Raw genomic sequence first — 20,527 nt, forward strand, 5'->3', positions numbered from 1 at the left:
ACACACAACATGACCACATATCAAACTCTCCACATTTGAGAATTCTCAATCATTCATTGACTTGGATGAGGAGGGGGAAATAATTATACCATAGGCATATTTACATCTCAAGCCGATAGAGATTCTCATGAATTCTCCCATTTATAAAGGAGCAAACTTTAATATCTTGCCTTGTGAGTTCTAGCAACAAATTGGACAATCCTTGTTGATATCATTTGATGCAAATTGAATCTATTCAAAGGCCCACTGTACTCAATATTAGGCAAGGACAAGTTAATATTGACCATTGATACTGGAAGCATCCCGAAGCTTTTTTTTGGAGTTCTCCCAAATTAAGACAATGTGGGATGAGAAATCTTTCTAGGCCATCCATTCAAGTATAAAACACAATGTCAAGTTGATTTTATGGAGCAACATATTCACCTAAATCTTAGTGGGACCAAAATTATCTCTCTTTAGTAAGGGAGAGTTCATTGATAAACTAATGTGTCCTACAGCAAACCTAACCAACCAGTGATACCTACAAAACAAACAAAAGGCCTATCGAAAGAACTTTCTTTGGCTCAAGATAAATAGCTCTTATTGATTAGTAGTTCAAAAATTGACAATAGTATGGCAATCTATGCAAATTGATCTAAGGAACTTACCATGAGCCATGGGAGAACCGCCAATAGATTAGACTTAAATCCCACATCAGTTCCATATGGATATCTAAGTTTCTACGACATTCATAAGGATACTGTTATCAGGGTGATTGATTCATCTAGGTCCCCAAATGAGTGTCTTATGCTTGTGGACATAATCAACAAAGCCTTGCCATATGCAATCAAAATGCAACCAATCAATTCGTAAGCCTAAAACTTGTGACACCATGACTGTACCTAAGCAAACTATTTGAGTATAGCTACAACTTTGCCCCCCGCACTCGAAAAGATTGTAATTCAATCACAACCAGTGAGAGAGAAATCATCTTCAAACCCCCCACCCATGAGGATGTAAAGGCTGCAATCAAGAGGCCCACTCAACCCAAAGATAAAAATAATGTTGTGACCAACAATGAATTAGAGATTGCTACTATAGTACCCTTGACAAGTGTCACAAAGCCACCATCACCTAGTTGGATTAAAGCCATATTCCACTTGCTCATCAATTTACCAAATGGTCACAAATGTGGCTAGTAAGGTTAATCTTCTAGTAGTAGATTGTTTCACTCAACGTGATGATGCATTTGAAACACTCACTTGAGTATATGAAATGATTGATCTTGGAATTACTAGAGCAAGCAAATGATAAACATTGTCTCCTGCAGGAAGACTACATGTGGGAGGATAGCAAACATATCTTTTACAAGAGTGAAGCAATTCAAAAAACTATTTTCACGATGCTTCCAAAATTGAGCACTAAAACCATGTGCCTAATCTCAAGTTTGGCTACAATCACAAAGGCAAATAGGCCTACTAAAGTGGTTGAAATCAAACAAAAATATAAATCACAACATTTGTTCATAAGGGTTTGATATAATCATCACCTTGACATTGCCAATAATGATAGTCACTTGATGACCAATGCAAAAGAGCAACACTCATTAAAACATGCGATATGGCCTTAGACACTACAATGGAATTTTTCATAGTGTCGTCCTCATCATGCAAGATTTGCACACCCTTTTGAATTGGGGCAACATCCCGTGTTGGACAAAGTGTTGTTGGAAGAAGGACGTCACGTAGTAAGCTGACTGGAAGGCCAAAATCTACTCATAGACTTATTGACCTACCTCTACAAACTACCATGCTAACCATTTGATTTAGATGCACTTGTCGAACTCTAATTTAATCCCAAATTCTTCAATAGCTGGCTTCCTCAAACCACCACATCAAGCAATGCTTCTTAATATACACACCTTTTGTACATCTAAAAACAAAATTTATTTATAATTATATTTATAAAAAAATAAAAACAAAATAAAACCCATATACATATTAAACCCAGCCTATATATAGCTAGGAAGTTGTCTATCTTCACTAAGAGGGGAGAGAAACCGTATTCAATCATGCAAATTTGTGCTATAATGACAAACCATTGTGGTCAACATATTGAATTGTCTTTTGATGTCAACCATACTAAATGGTCCTTGGTTCTCATAATTAGGACCTAGAGAGAGAGAGAGAGAGAGAGAGAGAGAGAGAGAGAGAGAGAGAGAGAGAGAGAGAGAGAGAGAGAGAGAGAGAGAGAGAGAGAGAGAGAGAGAGAGAGAGAGAGAGAGAGAGAGAGAGAGAGAGAGAGAGAGAGAGATCAACAAGCTGAAAAAAGGCAAAGAGAGCAAGAAAGAAGAAGCCAAACTTCTAGTACAAAATATAGTAGCCAACACAAGAAAGATAGGAATAAAGAGGAGATCAAGGAAAGTTCACTTAGCTCAAGCTCTAATGATGGAGCACCTTTGAGGAACTAGTAGCAGCTCTACTACTAAGAAAAAATGTCACAACAATAGGAGCTCTACAAAAAGATAATCCATGAAATCACACCTATAGCACTAATGACGTAGTAGAGCTAAAGTTACAATTAAGCTTGGCCAATGTAGCATTGAGTAATTGGGATTTTGGCCAAGTGCATGAGCTTTCAACCCTAGATCCAACCAAAGAAGCCCTAAGAAGTCATTTAAAGAACATTGGGTATAAAGAGTAAAAGCTAAGAGCCATATGGCTAAGAGGACCAAAACCTTCTAGATTAGACTTGTTCTTTCCCATAAAGCCACTAGAAATCATGTCTTCCTCAATAGAATTTAATGAGCTGCAAGCGTTTGATGACCCAAGGGATAGGATAGATGAAATGCCTATAGAATTGCAGCCAATGATGGAGTTGCCACCAGAACTGCATGAATCCCACCTAAGATTGTTGAATGTGCTAAAAACTCCTTCTCAAAAAGTGGTTGATCATCCTCTTGACTATAAGGATATGAAGAGCAATGAGAAGATCTAGATGAACTAGTAAAAACATACCAAGAGCTAGAAAGAGATCAGATCATAGTGTTTGATTTTAAGGTATGTGATGAAATAAGGCTATGAAAGGCTCTATCCCTAAGAACTATGTAGACAATGATTCAAATAGCTACGAGCATTATGAAAAAATGGAGGGAGGAACAGGATGGAGATCCCCTTTATTGGTGACCTTCTCATCTTCAAGAAGGCAAATGCTAAGGTGGGCACTTAATTTATCAATCGCAATAAATATAGAAGCTTCAGCCATAGTGGTGGTATGCTGTCGTAGAGATGGATGACATTGCAAGATTGACATTTTACTATGTTGAAAGCTACAAGAGGGAAAATGAGCTTTACTATCCTTACCCTAAGTGGCATGCATATTATAATCCAAAAGTCCATGGCTGGTACAACTTTCCAAAGATATCTAATGTCAATGCCATGGTGTGAGAAAAGTTGCATTTCTTCCAAACTAGGGACTTGCAATGTTCAATTTCCACATTTCTCAGATACTTCATCAACTACCCTAATCTTGCCTTCATTTTCACTTGCAATTACCTTCACCTTTTGGTCAAGCTACTAGAGCAAGATATTACCCCTTACAAGGAAAGAGTGCCCCCTTTATTCTTTGACATCAATGCAGGCATAGACAAGTGGCCATGATACAATTGCACCTATGTGCTACCCTTTTTGCCATCCTACTATGTGGTGCTACTAGAGGACATGGTAGACAACCAATTTGCTTTATGTACCCATCTCTTTTATCTAGACTCTTTTATCAAGCTATGTGATGTCTCAACCTCATCTTGCAACCACTCCTAGAGGAATAAAGTTAAAAAATAAAAAGGAAAAAGAGAAAATAAAATAAAAAGAGAGCCAAAACTCTACTATAGATAGGTGCCTAGCATGAACACTACACCTAGGGGTCCTCAAGTTAGGTGCATCCAATGGCCTCAGTTGGCTAGCTCCACTTAGCCCTTTCCCCACATTACAATCTTAGGGCACATCAAGGGCAAGACACCTTGAGCTTGCTTGGATGATCCATCACCCTGAGCCCTCATTGTATAATAAAACTTAGGTCCTCAAGTGTGTGACAAAGTGCCAAGCCTAGCTTGATCCACCTCCTAATTACACTTGTATGAGCACAAGCACTGCACAATAAGGTAGAGACATCCCCAGGGAGAGCACCTTGATTTTATGTTATTGAAGAATCCATTGAAGATCCTAAGACATCGATGGCTAGTCATCCTCTACATCAATACTACATCCGCAAGCCTTCTTCTACCTTCTTAAGCACCGTCAATAGAATTGCAAACGATACCTATACCATACCCTCTTGGATGAATATAACCTTCTAGTATAATCATGCTACCACGACCATCCCCGGCGCACTAGATCCTACATGGTGTGCCATGGGACTAATACTCATCTAGGAGGGGGGTAATGCTTACCCTTGCCTTGTAATAGAGCAATGTTAACCCTTGCCTTGCAATGGAGCAAGCATACTAAGGCATAAAAGTGTCTACAAATGATGTGCCACAAAAATTTGGATTATGTGATGTGTAGCAATTATCTTGTCTACACATGTTTGTCAATGGAAAATAAGGGCCGATTGGAGGTCTATCCATTTCTTATTCTACTTTTCAATGGCATTCACAATCTAGTGGGCATGATTCCACTCTTCTCAAATAGATCCAAATCTTAAATTTGGCATTTTAAAGACTCATCCTTCATCAATTTATTGTAACTACAAACTAAGACTTAGAATGACATTATGCTTCATTGGCATTACAACTTCCAATATGTAAACTGACTTGAAAGGTGAATAGTTGATGTCCACCTTAAGTACAATCCAATGCATCTAGAAAGCTTAGCCTAACATTGCATCTTGATTAGTTAAGGACTCATTAATCAACTTTGTTTAGGATGTGTTTGAAGATCTTACTTCTTGTGAATAATAATATGATAGTTAGTAAGCTCCTAAACGATCTAATTCCAAAAATGAGTACTTTGAATCACTTACTAGTTCCGTTGGACATGCAAATTAAGTCATGATGGCTTCTTACCAAAGTCTAGTAGTAGATTGGGCCATAGTATCCTTTCAGGCACAACCTTCCACCCACCACTTCATGCAGTAATATGTTGCAAATTTATGTACTTGGCTAGGGGTTTGATTGGATTGCCAAAATCTAGATCCCACTTTGAAAAGGCCCTAGAGGTATTATAAGATTATGGGACATTTGAACCTCTAGTGTTAGTTGATCCACCTACTAGGAGACATAACATTGTCAAGTGAAACACCAACCATCCCCGAACAAGTTAGGCTCCCATCAGCTTGCTTGTAAGACTTTTTCAATCATTGAGTCCCCAAAAAAGTGACGGTCTAACAAATACTAAACCCCCATTTTCATCCATTTCCCTTGAGAGGATTTCTTTGATTAATAAACAAGTGTAGATGGGTGAATCATTCATGGGTGGCTTGAACAATCTAAAAGGGATCCATGCATTTGAGTTTGAAGTTTTCCAAAAATTGCTAAATCTTTTCAAAGTTGCTATTAAAAAAAGTACAAATCAAGGCACACTAAAAATTACAAGTCACACTAAAAATAGTGGTGGAAAAAACTAAAGGTCGACATGGGACATAGAGATGCCTAGAAGTATACTACTTGCTTCAAGGTGATAAAAAATGAGATTGGAAGTGAAAACCACTTCAAAATGTAAAAAGCTAAAAATAGTACATTAAGGGATGTAGGATAATTTAGCAAATTAAATTTAATGTCTAGGATCCATGAACATTCATTGTAATATTTTTTTAGATAACTGAGCTCATCATCGTGCAAGTTATGAATTAAATTTGTGTGCACATAAAGATGCCATGAATTTGTAAATCTGTGGAATTAAATCTAATGTGTATCATTGTTCAATTACCCCTCAAATTACCCTCGTGTTTTATGCCACAATGTTCAGTTGGTGGGTCCAAAAGCAAGTGATTTTTGTAACGTGCCCGCTAGTTTCCTTGGCGGTACGTTCTTAGTAGCCCATCAAGAGATGTCCTAGAAAGCGTCGTCCAAGATTTTGATGAAAACCCTCGGAGATTGCTAACTAGGCTTACTTGAGTCTATCGCACAGTGGAAGTTTTGGCCATTCCCATGAGGATCGACCTGAGTTTTTTTTTTGTCAAATCTGCTACTAGCAGTTGACTAGCATCAGTGGTTCGAGATTCCATCCCTTATAGAAATTACTGACTGAAACGAGCTTACGTTGTGCTAGGTTCAAAGAGAATGGGAAATGAAGGGAAGTATGGCACTTTGATCCCTTTTGCCCATGGTTCCAAAATGATGCGAGTTAGGCTTTCTGATCTCTAATGGTCCATCAAAAATGAGATTTTTATTCCTTCTTAAGAAAGCTTTTGGCTTATCAAGACCATCCAACCATAGGTTTGGATCCGTCGAGGGTCCATTCTTCCGCTTCCCTCGAGAGAGTATTTTTAATTACCTAATTACCTACCACCTTAGGTTCAACATATAAAAACAGCTTCTTTGAATTATTTCATGATATAAATTCGTTACTACACGCCTTTAATTCACAGCACAAAAATAGAATAAAGCAATCCCTTATCAATAGGTTCCTTTAAGAAAAATAACTTTTTACAATGTTTTCTATTCTAACTAGAATGATGTCAACCCAAAGGTATTATTCTTTCCAAGTTTAGTTTCTCAACTAGTATTGGAACTTCCAGAATATTGTCTGGAAATTGAAGAGTAGTTGGCAGTTCGTAAGAGCCTAAGGAGTTTATGGCTAGAGGCCCCTAGTATCCTTACCTCCTCCAGCTGACTAGAGTTCCCTTACAACAGGACCTTTCACGTCATGATTGGTCTATACTCACTAACGTGAAACAAAAAAGAGAAAACCCCTTGGAGTAGGTTTTATTCACGCTGGCCTTGGGGAGGTCTAGCGTCATCAAGAGCAGTGCCTCGGTCGGCATTTTGTGCTCACCGGAATACTACCTTAGTCAACGACTGTACTCAATCATCCATCTCTTAGCTTGATGATTTTAGAAAAGATTAGTTCCTAACTTACAATCACAAATACCTTATTTTAAATGCATTATACATAAAATTTTAACACATTTATTTCCAAGACAAATCCTTTCTTTCCAAAAATAATAACATCAATGCAAAACTTAGTGTAAGTGGCAATACCTTCTAGTAGTCTTCTCGGATTTTCCTTCCATAGGATCTAGTTTGGACTAAACAACAATTCTATTCTTGAGAATAACTCCCTTGGAGTTTTGTGGGCCCTTGTCCGTGATTTAAAAAATCTTGGTTAGTTTAATTACGAAAAGTATTCTTTCGATAATTCCATCACAAGGTCTTTTAAATATTGAGAATTAGCATCCATTATTATCCATAAGAGGTTTTGTTAGATCATGACAAATAAAAAATATTAAGTCTTTTAGTGACGCAGTATCTTCCTTCCACTCGCTTTGGTTCATCTTGTACAAACCCAAGTTACCCCTTGGAATTTGCGGTTAAGAAGTCCTTTAAAGGATTATATGTAGGAAATGAATAAAATCTTATTTTATGAATGCAACTTTTGTTTCCAATTCATGGAATAATGGCCTACTAGATGCCTTTATTATAAAAATATAGTACTCGGCGATCCATGACAAGTGTTTGGTTGAGGGTATTCGCAGTTTCATTTGTAATCCTAGTGCTCGTCATTTTGTTTGAAGTGATTATATCCACAGTATTCCCTCCGCGACCTTCATAACTTTCTTCTTCGGGGCCATGGTCTTTAATCGTGAGATCATAGAGGGGATTTTGGGCAATAGAGCTTGGGGTCGTCGCAATTAGATTGATGGAAATTTGATTGATGGGAGTTGGCGATCACTAGGAATTTAGAAAGATCGAGAAGAGTCTTGATTCCACAGGGAAGTAGGATTGAAGGGATGGAGGATTCGAATTCAAGAGCTCGTGGAGTATCCTCCTTGTCTTCGTAATGAGAATTCCCGTCCTCATGCTTCTCTCACCCCACTCCCTCTTGCTCTATACTCCTGAGAAGGGCCTCTCCTCTCTTGCTCAGACTGCCCCCCAATGGCTCCTTATACCTTGTATTTATAGCTAAATTGAAGAATAAGGGTTGTGGCCAAGAAGAAGAGCTCTTTATGGAGGGCATCTTGGCAAATCATCAATCTAGAAGCTTTTAAGATGCAATCTGATGCTAGCGATTTGATCTTTGAGGTCCAGAGAGGCTACAAGAGATGCTTTGACCGATTCGCCTGGCTCTTGGATGATCTTGCTTCAATTGGGATTATCATGCACTGTTTTTTGAAAATGAAAAAGGGGAGGGGGGGGGGGGGAGGGGGCGGCATGTCGTCGTTTTCTTCTTCTTCTTATTTTCTTCTAAAGCTTTAAAGCTTAAAGCTTTGAGACTTGTTTGTTTGCTAAGTTTTAAATGCATATGATCAATTTCGACTTATGGCCCATAACTCGCGTTCGCGTGATAACTTCTATGACGAATGGCTACAGTCCCTATCAATCAGGGAAAATGCCAGATTATGAACCTCGGACTATTTTGCTCGAGACTTCCTCTATTTAATGGTTTAGAATTCTTTAAGTCTAATTTGCGAGAAGTCGGGAGGATTGAAAATAACGTCCGAATATCACATCCTCTTCGATGCATCGAGATGTCCTCATCTTGAATGAAATTGGGGGTATTGGTTACGTAGTGATTTTTTGTCAACCGAAGCAGCATCCTCTTCAAGGTAGTATTTTCACTGGACGAGATACTCTCTAAGGGTTTTGCTTCTTAGAGTCTTCTCCCGCATGTCAAGTATCTTTTCTGGTTGAAGTTCAAGACTCCTTGACTTGGCAGCATTACAATTTGTTGGTCGTTAAGTACATGGTTTGGGTTAGGAACATAAGCTTTGAATAGCTTGACATGAAATGCATTATGTACTTTCAAGTTATTAGGGAGTTGCAACTTATAGACATTTGGTCCTAGACACTTTACCACCTTATATGGCCCACAATACCTGGGACTTATATTCTTGAATTCCCCCAAAGATAAGGAACTTTTCTTTGGACGAGCTCGTAAGGAAAACCATGTCACCTTCTTTGAAAATGTGTTCTTGCCTTCATTGATCGGCATATGCCTTATGTCGATCCTTGGAGACTTGAATATCTTGCCTTATAACCTTCACTTTGCTTATCCATTTCTTCCAGAATTTGCCTAGATGCTTCTACCCATAGGCTAGGATTAGAAAAATTTAATGGTGTAAGACAATCTTGCCCATATAGTGCTTGAAAAGGTATCATTTGAATACTTTGATGGTATGATGCATTGTAGGTGAATTCAACTAAGGGTAGGTATTGGATACACCGTTTGGGCTCCCTATTACAATAAGCTCTCAATATGTCTTCAATGACTAGGTTGACCCACTCTGTTTGACCATCGAAATCTGGGAAAATGTCGGGTTACAAACCTTGGACTATTTTGCTCAAGACTTCCTCTGTTTAATGGTTTAGAATTCTTCAAGTCCAATTTGTGAGAAGTTGGGAAGATTGAAAATAAAGTTGTAATATCACAACTTTGCACATATGTCCATATTCAAGATGGAAGAAAAACAAAGGAAACATTCCATTGGTTGCAAATTCAATTGTGGCTTATCTCCCTACCCTTTCTAGCTTCTTTGTTGCATTCTCTTGTGCACCCATAATCTGTGAGAAGAAGGTGTCAGCATCTCTTGCATTTGAGAGAAGGATGAAAGCTTTCTCTCCACATGGCTGTTTTCTCCTTCATCTTGCATTCTTTTATCTATCACAATCATATATATATATATATATATATATATATATATATATAGAGAGAGAGAGAGAGAGAGAGAGAGAGATCTCAACTTAGAGGAACTACTTGTGAAGTTCAATCTTTTGCATGTAGCACTTGTGGGGATTAAGGAGCACAAATCTGCTAGGAGGCATAACTATTGAAATTGGTGAGAGTCTTGAAGCTCATCAACACATCTCTTGACTGCAACTCGGTGAGCCTTGTCCCCGTTTATCTTCTTTGTTTGATTTGAGAGCCTTACTTAACCATTTATTAGATTCTAGATTAGACAAGGCTTGTGAAATTAGTATGATGAGAAATCTTTCATGGTGCAAGAGTCCATGAGAGAAAGCATGGAGTGTTCAAGAGAGCAGGATTGATATGCTCACGCTCATCTAGATCCAAAAAGTGTGGGTTTGTGGCCTATAGTTTGGTTCTTTTTCTAGGACCATAGATGGACTTTTGTGCAATCCATATATTCTCATAATTGATTAGAGGAATAGCTCATAGATGCGAGTGAGACATGGATCTTGTGATGGAGCATCCATAGCCAAAACCTCATTGACGTAGAGTAGGAACAATGGATTGGAAGGCAACCAATCCATGAGTGGTAGATTAGAGTAGAATTGATTCGCTAACTTGTACGTTGGACAAGGAGCCCTTCTTTCACTTAAACAAAAGAAAGAAAAAAACTCTAAAAATAGACCACCCTCTTATTTAGCATTATCAAAATGTATATGAATGAATGGGCTATGCAAGAGACATAAATCCTTTGCGTGTCATGATGATATTGTGTGATCAATAGATCCTTGATCTTTTGCTACGTTTTTAGTGAATTTATAGATTTTTTTCCTAAATATGATCATGGAATATCATGGGGATACCATTAATGTATGACTACCTAGTTGGCTGCTTGATTAGGCAGTCATAGACTGCTTGTAGTTATTTGCATCGGTTGAAATTTTATGTTGAAAATTTTTTACTTTAGGGAATTAGTTAAAAAATATTTCATATGTATTAGTTATTATTTGAAAATTTTGATTTAACATCACCTTTATGCATTCATGTGTTTAGGACAAGTACTAAATTTGATTAGCTAATCCCAAATGTGACCTGATTGTAGGTGTATATAATGATTGGACTTTTGTGATTAGAATATTTGTTGCATCCATAGTAGGCTCTACTAAGTTTTTGAGGTGCATATGCTTGCAACAAAATGGTTATGCATTAGAAAATCATGGCATAGTGATAGAGCTTGACTAACTCCTATCAAGTCAACAATACATGCATAGTTTAGGCTCCATAGGCCATGTTCAATAAGGATTTGAATAGTCATGTGATATCAATTATTTGTTGATTTTTACTGCTTTTTAGGCTTGAAACACTTACTTTTTTATTTGTTGCAACTAGATATGCTTTTGGAGACTCCCGGAATTGCTCAACGAGCTAGTTTGACCCCATTAGTGTGTAGCTTGGTTGTCTGTGAGACTCCCATGATGTTGAAATAATCTTGCTATGTGATGCAAATTTTTAGACCAAAAACTCAATTTTTGGAACATATTTGACCTTCATCTACTCAAAACTAAACCCAAGCAGTGGTCTAATAGTGATCCATAGGACCTAAATTAGGACATAGGCTAGGATTCTTGACACATGGAGTGTGCTAATGCCCTAAACAAAAAGTTGTGCTGATTTTTAATTGACTTTTTTAGTTTTTATTGGGTTTTTTGAATGAGATAACTTGAGGTAGTGAATGTGTAAGTATCAATTGAGGTAAGTGAGTTGAGTAGTCAATGTATGTGGTAACTCAAGGTAGGTGCCACTTAAGGTAAGTGAAGGTAGGATGCAAGGTAAATAAGATGAGGCTAACTCAAGATAGTGGTATGAGACCAACTTTAGGTAAGTGGGTGGGCTTACTCAAGGTAGATGAATGCCCCAACTCAAAGTGGTATCACTTGAGGTAGTCAAGGTTGAGCTTCACTCAAGGTAGGAGGATGTAGGTGCTATCGTGAGGTAGGTGCCACTTTAGTTGAGATTAGCTCAAGGTAGTGTCACTCGAGGTAAGTGATGAGAGACCAACTCGAGGTAGGTCATAGACCTAGCTTGAGATATGTGGATGTGCTCCCTCAAGGTAGGTAAGTTGTGACCAACTCCCACAAAATATAGCGAAGGAGTAAGCTTCATTCAAGGTAGGTGGTTGTGTCAACTCAAGGTAATGAAGGTGTAAATCTCACAACCACCAACTTGAGGTAATAAAAGTATGTGACAACTCAAGGTAGGTGCTACTTGAGGTGAGCACTAACTCAAGGTATATGACAATCAAGGTAGGTATTTGTGTATATGGATCCACTCAAGGCATGTGGGGAACTCGAGATAAGTACTAGACATGCACTCGAGTTAAGTAATTTGAGACTCTAGGTAAGTGGCCTGTGCCCATGAATATACACTCAAGGCATGTGAGACTTGAGGCAAGTGAGTTGAGAATTGAGGTAAGTGAATGTAGATGAGTCGAACTTGAGGTAAATGAATGTATGACCTCCGCTTGATGTATTCATAAGGCCAATTCAAAGTAAAACCAACTTGAGGTATGCATGCAGCTATCAAGGTAAGTTGTATATGACAAACTCAAGGTGAGTAGGCCTCTCAAGGAAACTAAAGATGTGATCCTCTCACAACCACCAACTCAAGCATATACATGTGTGTGTGTGTGTGTGTGTGTGTGTGATAGACATATGTATGTATGTATGTATGCATGCATGCAATGTTGTAGTTCCAGGGAGGACCTAAGTGCGTGACCACTTAAGGAAAGACCAAATTGAGATAGGCCATAAAACGAACTTGAGGTAAGTGTGGAGCACTCAAAGTAACAAGGGTAGTGCCAACTTGAGGTAGTGAAGTTTTAAGCTTCACTTGAGGTATGTGGTTATGTCAATTTGAAGTAAGTGCCAAGCATGCACATGAGGATTAAAGTGATACTACTCAACGTAAGGGGATGACCAACTCTAGGTATGTAAAATGAGGCCAACTTGTGATAGTGCAAGTGGCCAACTAGAGGTAGGTCATTTATAAGTAAAGGTGTAAGTTGAGGCAAGTGAAGGTGTGATGGCTTGAGTTAAGTGCCTATTGAGGTGAGTTCAACTTGAGATATGTGGGTTGAGACCCACTCAAGGTACAAATACTACTAGAAGTAAGTGGCATGAGGTCAACTTGAGATAGTGGAATAAGCCAACTTGAGGTAAGTGGGCAAGGTGAGAGAATAAGTGACTTGCAGTGAGTGGCAAGCATTTCACCAATTTGAGGTAGGTAGATATGTGGTCAAACTCCAAGTATATGGCAAGTATGCTACTTGAAAGTAGTAGCTTGAAGTATGCAACACAAGGTAAGCGTGAGCACTTGAGGTAATCAACTCAAGGTAGGTGCAAGTCCTCTAGTGCAAGAGGGGAGCTCCATGATTGTATTTTTGCACTCTAGAGAAGTAGAGATCATGCCCTCCTTGTAAGGTGTTGAAACCTTATAGGTGTTCCAGAGTGTGCTAGGTATCTTTTTAAGTTTAAGAGAGGCCCCAAAGAGAGACTTGAGCAACTCAAGGTGGTAGGCCAATTAGCAACTTGAGGTAGGCAGACAGCAGGGCTTCTAGTGTCGAGGCCACAAAGGTATGATAATACTTGCTTTGGTAATGAAAAACCTTTCTCCCCCTAATCACACATCTACCTCAAGTTGATCAAATACCTTAAGCTGTCATTTACCTCGAGTTGGGAGTAACCTTCTATCTCAAGTTGACACTAACCTAAGTTTGCTTATATACTTAAACTTATCTCAAGTTGCTTCCAATATACTTCTTTTGGAACTTCTTGATTGTGAAATTGTGACCCACTTGTATTTTCTTGAGAGCACTAATAGAATGCACTTTGTGAGACACATTTCATCCTTGAAGAGATAAACATTGCCTCCCCTCACAAGAGTGGCTTGAGACAAAAGAAGAAAGTGTTTTGATCTAGGTGCACACACCCTAATTGTTAGGTTAGAGTTCAGTAGTATGTGTGTGTGTATGTGTGTGTGCATGCGTGCGCGCACACACACACACACACAAGTGAACATCAAGAGAAAATAGAGTGCTAGAATGCCACATCCACTATGTGAGAATGATATAAAAGTACAATCCCCTAAGGTACTAAGTTTTAGTGTGTGAATTACTGAAGTCAAGAGCAAGTAAATATGCATGTGTCTTTTTATACTATGCCCTAGGTGCCTGCTTTAAGCCATAGAGGGCATTATGCAACTGACACACTTTGCTTTCTAAGCCTTTTTGAACAAGACTAGGAGATTGTGTGGTTTAAACCTCCTCTTAAAGATCACAATTCAAGAAAACAAACTTCATCCAATTGATGCACATGCCAATCAAAATGAGCAGCCAAAGCAATGGCATTGTGAATGGTGGTCATATGTGAAGTGGGTGTAAACATCTCATCATAGCCAATCCCATGTTGTTGAGCATATGCTTTGGTAACAAGATGTACCTTGTAGCAATCAGTACTACCATTAGATCTACGTTTTAATTTGTAAACCCACTTTTTTTCTATAACATGCTTACTAATAGGGAAGTCACATTACTATCATGTGACATTTTTATGAAGAGAGTCCATTTTTTATTACATAGCTACTATCCAATGTTCATTCTGCAAAGCATCGTGTAAAGAAACAAGTTCCATTGCATGTGGTAGCTACAAGTCCTTGCACAACCAAGTTTACTGTGCATGGCAAGTGGCTGATCTAGTTCTATTGAGAAGTGGAACACACTATTTTTTGTCTGTTGATAATGTGACCATTTTTAATCATCATTGGGATCTTTGGCCTTAATAGCCATCTAGGGACTATTTTGGCTTCTCGAATAACAATTCTCTCCTTGTCCACTTCATCATTAGTAGTGCCTTGATCAATGGGCTAAAAATTTAGATGATTGTTTACCATGTGTTTGCTATTGTAAACACTCAATAGGTTACTAAAATTGACCAAAATCAAGTGTAATTTGCTAGAAAAATGGCAACAAAACGCAAACATGTCTATAGGCCCCACATTGGATTAATTTTTTCATTCTATGAAGGGCTAACCAGCATGTTTAGCAAATACTACATCTCTACGAGCAAAAATCTTATTGGTGGAGGGTTGGTACAATCAGTATCCTCTACTTTTTGCATTGTAACTAATAAAAATGCATTTGATAGCCTTGTCTTGCAATTTATGTCTTTATGGCTATTGCACCAAAGCATATGCTAAATAACTAAATACACAAATATATGACACGGTTGGTTTTTGGCCATTCCAAGCCTCATAAGGCATACATTCAACCAATGCTTTGGTGGGGCTACAATTCAACACATACATTGCACACATAATAGCATCAAACCTAAACTTTAGGATAGCTTATTGTATGAAAGCATACAATGTGCCATTTCCATCAAAGTACATTTATTCTTTTATCCATACTATTTTGTTGAGGTGCATAAGGCATAGTCCACTAATACGTTATGCCTCTTTCAACCAAAAATGAATTAAACTCTTGTGACATGTATTTCCCACCTTCATTGTTAGATAATGTAATCAACTTGTATCCATTGCCATTTTTAGCCAAGGCCAAGCAAAGAAACACTTCTTATTTCTACCTCAAAGCATATGTCCAATAATGACAAGTCATGTTATCAATGAAGGTAACAAAGTACGAGTATAGCTCAATGGATTTGACATGCATGGGTCCACAAACATCACTATACACAAGCTGCAATTTTTTATTAGCACTTACAGATCCACCTTTGGGAAACAAAGCACAATATATTTTACTAAGTATACAACTTTCACATGCATTGTGAGTAGGTGCTTTCAACAGAGGGAGATTAAGCACCATATTTTTTCTTTTTAGGTGAAGCAAATTGCCATAATTAAGATGGCCAAACCAAGTATGACATAACTTAGTGTCATATTGAACTTTTTAATTTAAACTTCTCTCTTTTTTTCCCTTTTTTTCCTCTTTTATTTAAAATATTAAAAATTTATTATTATTTTAAATTTAACTTTTTTTTATTTTTTTAAAATTTTAAAAAAGATAGAGAATTATAGAGAGAGAAAATATAAATTTAAAAGAGAGAATGAAAGGATAGAGGAGAGAGAGAGAGAGAGAGAGAGAGAGAGAGAGAGAGAGAGAGAGAGAGAGAGAGAGAGAGAGAGAGAGAAGAATAAGAAGAAGAAGATTAAAAAGAGAGAGAATTATAAAAAGCTAGGAGGGGGAGAAAAGAAGATAGAAAATAAAGAATGAACTAGTGACAATAATAAGGGCATCCTCATTACTACAATCATAGACACTATATCTATTCATGTGGAATTTAACCATAAAGCTACCACATGCAATGGTTAAAACTGAAAGCAAATTTTTCTTTATGCTTGGCACATACAAGGCATTTTCAAACATGATAGTTTTCATGTCTACTACAATCATGAAAATCTATCTAACTCCTTGAATTGTATGTGAAGCATTATTTACACTTCCAACAAATCCCTCTTTTGTAAATTTGCATATGATGCAAACAAGTCACGAAAGAACGTTATATACTTGGAAGCTCCATTGTCAAAATGCCATGTGCTACAATTTTCAATCACTGAAAGACTTTGTTCATGTGAAGAAGGATCATACAGACAACACACAACAAAAGTATAAGATTGTCCAAGCTTGCTAAATGTGTTGTTGCATCCTTTGTTCTTGTTGAATTTTCAGCAATACTCATGCCATATTGTTTTTGTATTCTTCAATAAGATACTCCTTTTTTTTTTGCAATAATTGCATCTCTTTTTCTTAGCACCGTCATCCTTGGTGCTTGAGGAGACCATGGAAGAAGCTAACTTGTCTTTATCCTTTGAGTTTGAGGAGTCCATGAAAGAAACTGGCTTGTCTTTGTCCTTTGAGTTTGAGGGCTGCCACGGCTTCCCTTCGTTTCGATGGTGGTTGGTTGCAAATGCTTGATTGCCCATACTTATGTTAGAGTGATTCACCCTTGGTTACTCTTCTTGCAATCACAGTGATGCCAACCCATCAAATGTGTATGCCTTAGTATTGGATTTTAGGCAAACACCCCAAATGTTTTGTTGAAATTGAGTGGAAATTAGAGATGGCCGTAAAAATCCCCAAATCTATGCTTGGTAAGAGGGTTGTGCATGAACAGTAGTTTGTTTATATGGATAATGTTGATTAAGGCTAAATGAAAAAAATATTTTAATGTTATTGTTGAAGATGACTGATAGATCATGTGCATAGGGTAGTCAATGCATTGAGCAACTATCGGTTGGAGAGCTATTGGGCACTTGTTGGACAATGTGACAATAAACAAGTCATTGTAGATGAAATAGAGTTGTTGTGCAATCTATCAAGTAGGAAAGTTGGGCTCCCATGTCATGATGGTCAATGCAAAGATTGTTGAGGGTGTGTAGGGAAGGTGGGGACTATCGGTTGATGAAACGCAACTGATGCAAGCTGCTAGGTGTAGGACGGAATGCTAGATGAAAAGATGGCTAGTTATTGGGGTAGATTTAGTGGCAGTAGGTGCCAAATCTGTCAGAGAGGCTAAGTAAGTTGGGAAGCTTTGTGGGCAAGTTTTGCAGGGACCATTAGCAAGGAGAAGAGTAGCCAAGTGTAAGGCTCAATGTGGCTCTAGCAGTGATGGTGGTGGCTAAAATGTATGACATGATACCACTCTTAGGTTCAATAGCATGCACGCACGTGTGCGCGCACGCACGCACACACACACACACTCACTCACTCACTCACAATGAACAAGTGAACATCAAGAGAGAAGAGATGGTATAATGTCATATCCAATATGTGAAAATGATATGAAAGTACATTCCTTAAGGTACTAAGTATCACACCTATTGACGGGTGTTCGCATGACCCTTCTCCATCTAAAAGGTAAAAAGTGATTATGGATAAGAGAGTGTTCATACCAAAACTTAGGAGGAACATGATAAGTCTAACATGAACTTCAAAAACACACTTTGAGTTGTCTTGAGCTTGAGATGTTGAGACACACAAATAAAATTGTGAGAACTGAGAGCACTCGTATTGCAGCAAGTTACCTTTAGGTCTTATATGGACTTAACCCACCTTTCATGACCTAGATGGTTGTGAGCTTTGCCCGGTAAGAATACTCTCATGCTACTAAAGTCTAGAAATTATGGGAATTTTAACCCTCCCCCCACCTCCCCCTCACACCCCCCCCCCCCCTCATAGGAGCTAGACACAAATATAATCCAAGCAAACATATAGAATGTAATACCTTATCCTAGGCTAGATCAACCTAGAATGATGAAAAAAATGTATATTTTTACTTTAAGCAGCAAGAAGGAATAGTTGGGGAGGTAACTACTACAAAAGAGAGCTTATATATCCCCAAGGCACAAACTTAGGACCTGACACCACAATCCAAGTAGATTTAGAGAACCTAGGTCAACCTCCATAGTAAGAGAAGTAACCCATAAATACATCAACCTAAGAAGAGGTGAGAAAGCCTCACCATAGTCAGACACATAAAGAGCTGATTGTGCCGATCCAACAAAAAAAGGACAACAAGGCAACATTTCGTAGCACCGAGAGTGCTAAAGAGCCCAGTATTCTGACCAAATCCAAAGTAAGAAGTATTTTCATTGAGAAAGAAGAGTGCTACTTCCATCCCCTTTCTTGCTCTTATAAATCAAATGGAAGCCCTAATACCTAAAGAAGACCCAAGCATAATGCATGAATCAAGCTCAAATGTTGGAATCCTAGGGTTTGGCCATGAAATTCCCTCAAGCTATCTAGCGGCTTATCACTTAGTATGACCACCAGATAAGAATAGAGAATACAAGGAGATTAGGGTAAGAGATATTGGCAGACACAATTTTTTTAAAAACCCCATTGGTGCCCCATATTTGCATGCATGCCTTGCTATCTAAAACTCATTGGATTGGCACTGCTAAGATGGCCTTGCATTTGCATAGCTTGCCTCGCTGACATCATCTACTTCTTGCTATTACCAACATTTGATGCATCTTGAGGCCACAATGGCTCTTGTTTGGGAACTTCTTACTGTCTTGAAGCTTTTGAGAATGATGTCTTCTTCTTGCCTTTGTTGTCCTTTGAGGAGCTCAAAAGATAAAAATGGATAATCTCTTGAAGGAGAAGAACAATAAGCCATTCAACTAGTAAGAATTATTACAATTCCTAGAAAAAGAGCCACTATGCATTAATAGAAATGAGCGAGAGAAGGGCAAGCGGATAGATCTCTCCCAAACATATCATTTGACAAAGAGGGAAATGTAATCCTTATGGACTATAGATTAGTCCCACTAATGGTGCTAGGTAGAGGAAGGGGCTGTAGGTTTGGAGGCATGCAATCTCATGATGTAGTGACCTATTGGAATTGTGGCCACTCTAGGCACATCTCATCTTGACGCCCAAAAACAGAGCATGCTAATAGAGATAAGATGGAGTTGAGATACCCTAGATGTGGTATCATGCACCTATATAATTCTTGCCCAAAAGAGAAAGCTTCCACTAGTAGCACAATCATCCCATTTGTGCCTTTAGGCCTCTTTGGAATTGAATATTTAAACAAATAAACAACCTTGATTTTGCTTAATATAATGAGACTAGAGCACAAACAAGGAATATGAGATAAGATGGAGTTGAGATACCCTAGATGTGGTATCATGCACCTATATAATTCTTGCCCAAAAGAGAAAGCTTCCACTAGTAGCACAATCATCCCATTTGCGCCTTTAGGCCTCTTTGGAATTGAATATTTAAACAAATAAACAACCTTGATTTTGCTTAATATAATGAGACTAGAGCACAAACAAGGAATATGAGAGTGTCATTACCTCATTTGAGTAACCTAGTACCTTCTTGGATAGAAAAGAAGAAAGTGAAAAGTACAAGTGTCTAATTCTTTGTGAACTTCATTGTCATGAAGTGGACTATGATATCTTACCCGATAGACCATGGATGAGGTGTGCTCAAGGTATTGAGGAATGGGGTATTTTGAATTTTTTGGAAATAAAACAAAGGCAAACAACATAGAGATGGACACTTAGAAGAAGTCATCAATTAATCTAGATGCCATTCTGCAATGCTTAAAGGAGATTCGTGAAGTATGCCTAACCATGGACCTCTCACTAAGTACATTCCTTGTCCAAAGGATGAGCATGATTGGATGCATATCCTTGCAATCATCAACTTGCCTTTCTTATAAGAAAGAGATTGAGAAAGAAAATGGACAAATAAATGCCATAAGTATAGATAAAGCCTTATTAGACAAATTCCTACCATCATACCTATTTGCATGATGGCAGATAGTGCGATTAAAGGAATCTAGTATGAGTTTTCAAGTACCTACTAATAGGCTAGAGCTAATCAAGGTTCCTTAAGTTTCTTATAGGAGCCTTCAAGTACAACCCAACAAAGCAAATTTAAAGCCCCTAGAAGGACTCCTAGAAGCTCACAAATGGAAGTGGACAAGGAGGTGCATGACCCAAATCTCATGTACAACTGTGACCTTCTAGAGAAAGATGAAGCTTTAACTAATTATGAAAAAATTGAAAGTGATTCATTCAAAGAAGGGGACTCAAAAGATAAGCACACTAATGATGAATCAATTGCTATTTGCACAAGGAGTAGCACGTGACTTGACCATGGAGACAGGGAA

Source organism: Lygodium microphyllum, chromosome 4 (genome assembly GCF_053477565.2).
Source record: "Lygodium microphyllum isolate KBCC chromosome 4, Lygodium_microphyllum_v1.1.10, whole genome shotgun sequence".
NCBI classification, from domain to species: domain Eukaryota; kingdom Viridiplantae; phylum Streptophyta; class Polypodiopsida; order Schizaeales; family Lygodiaceae; genus Lygodium; species Lygodium microphyllum.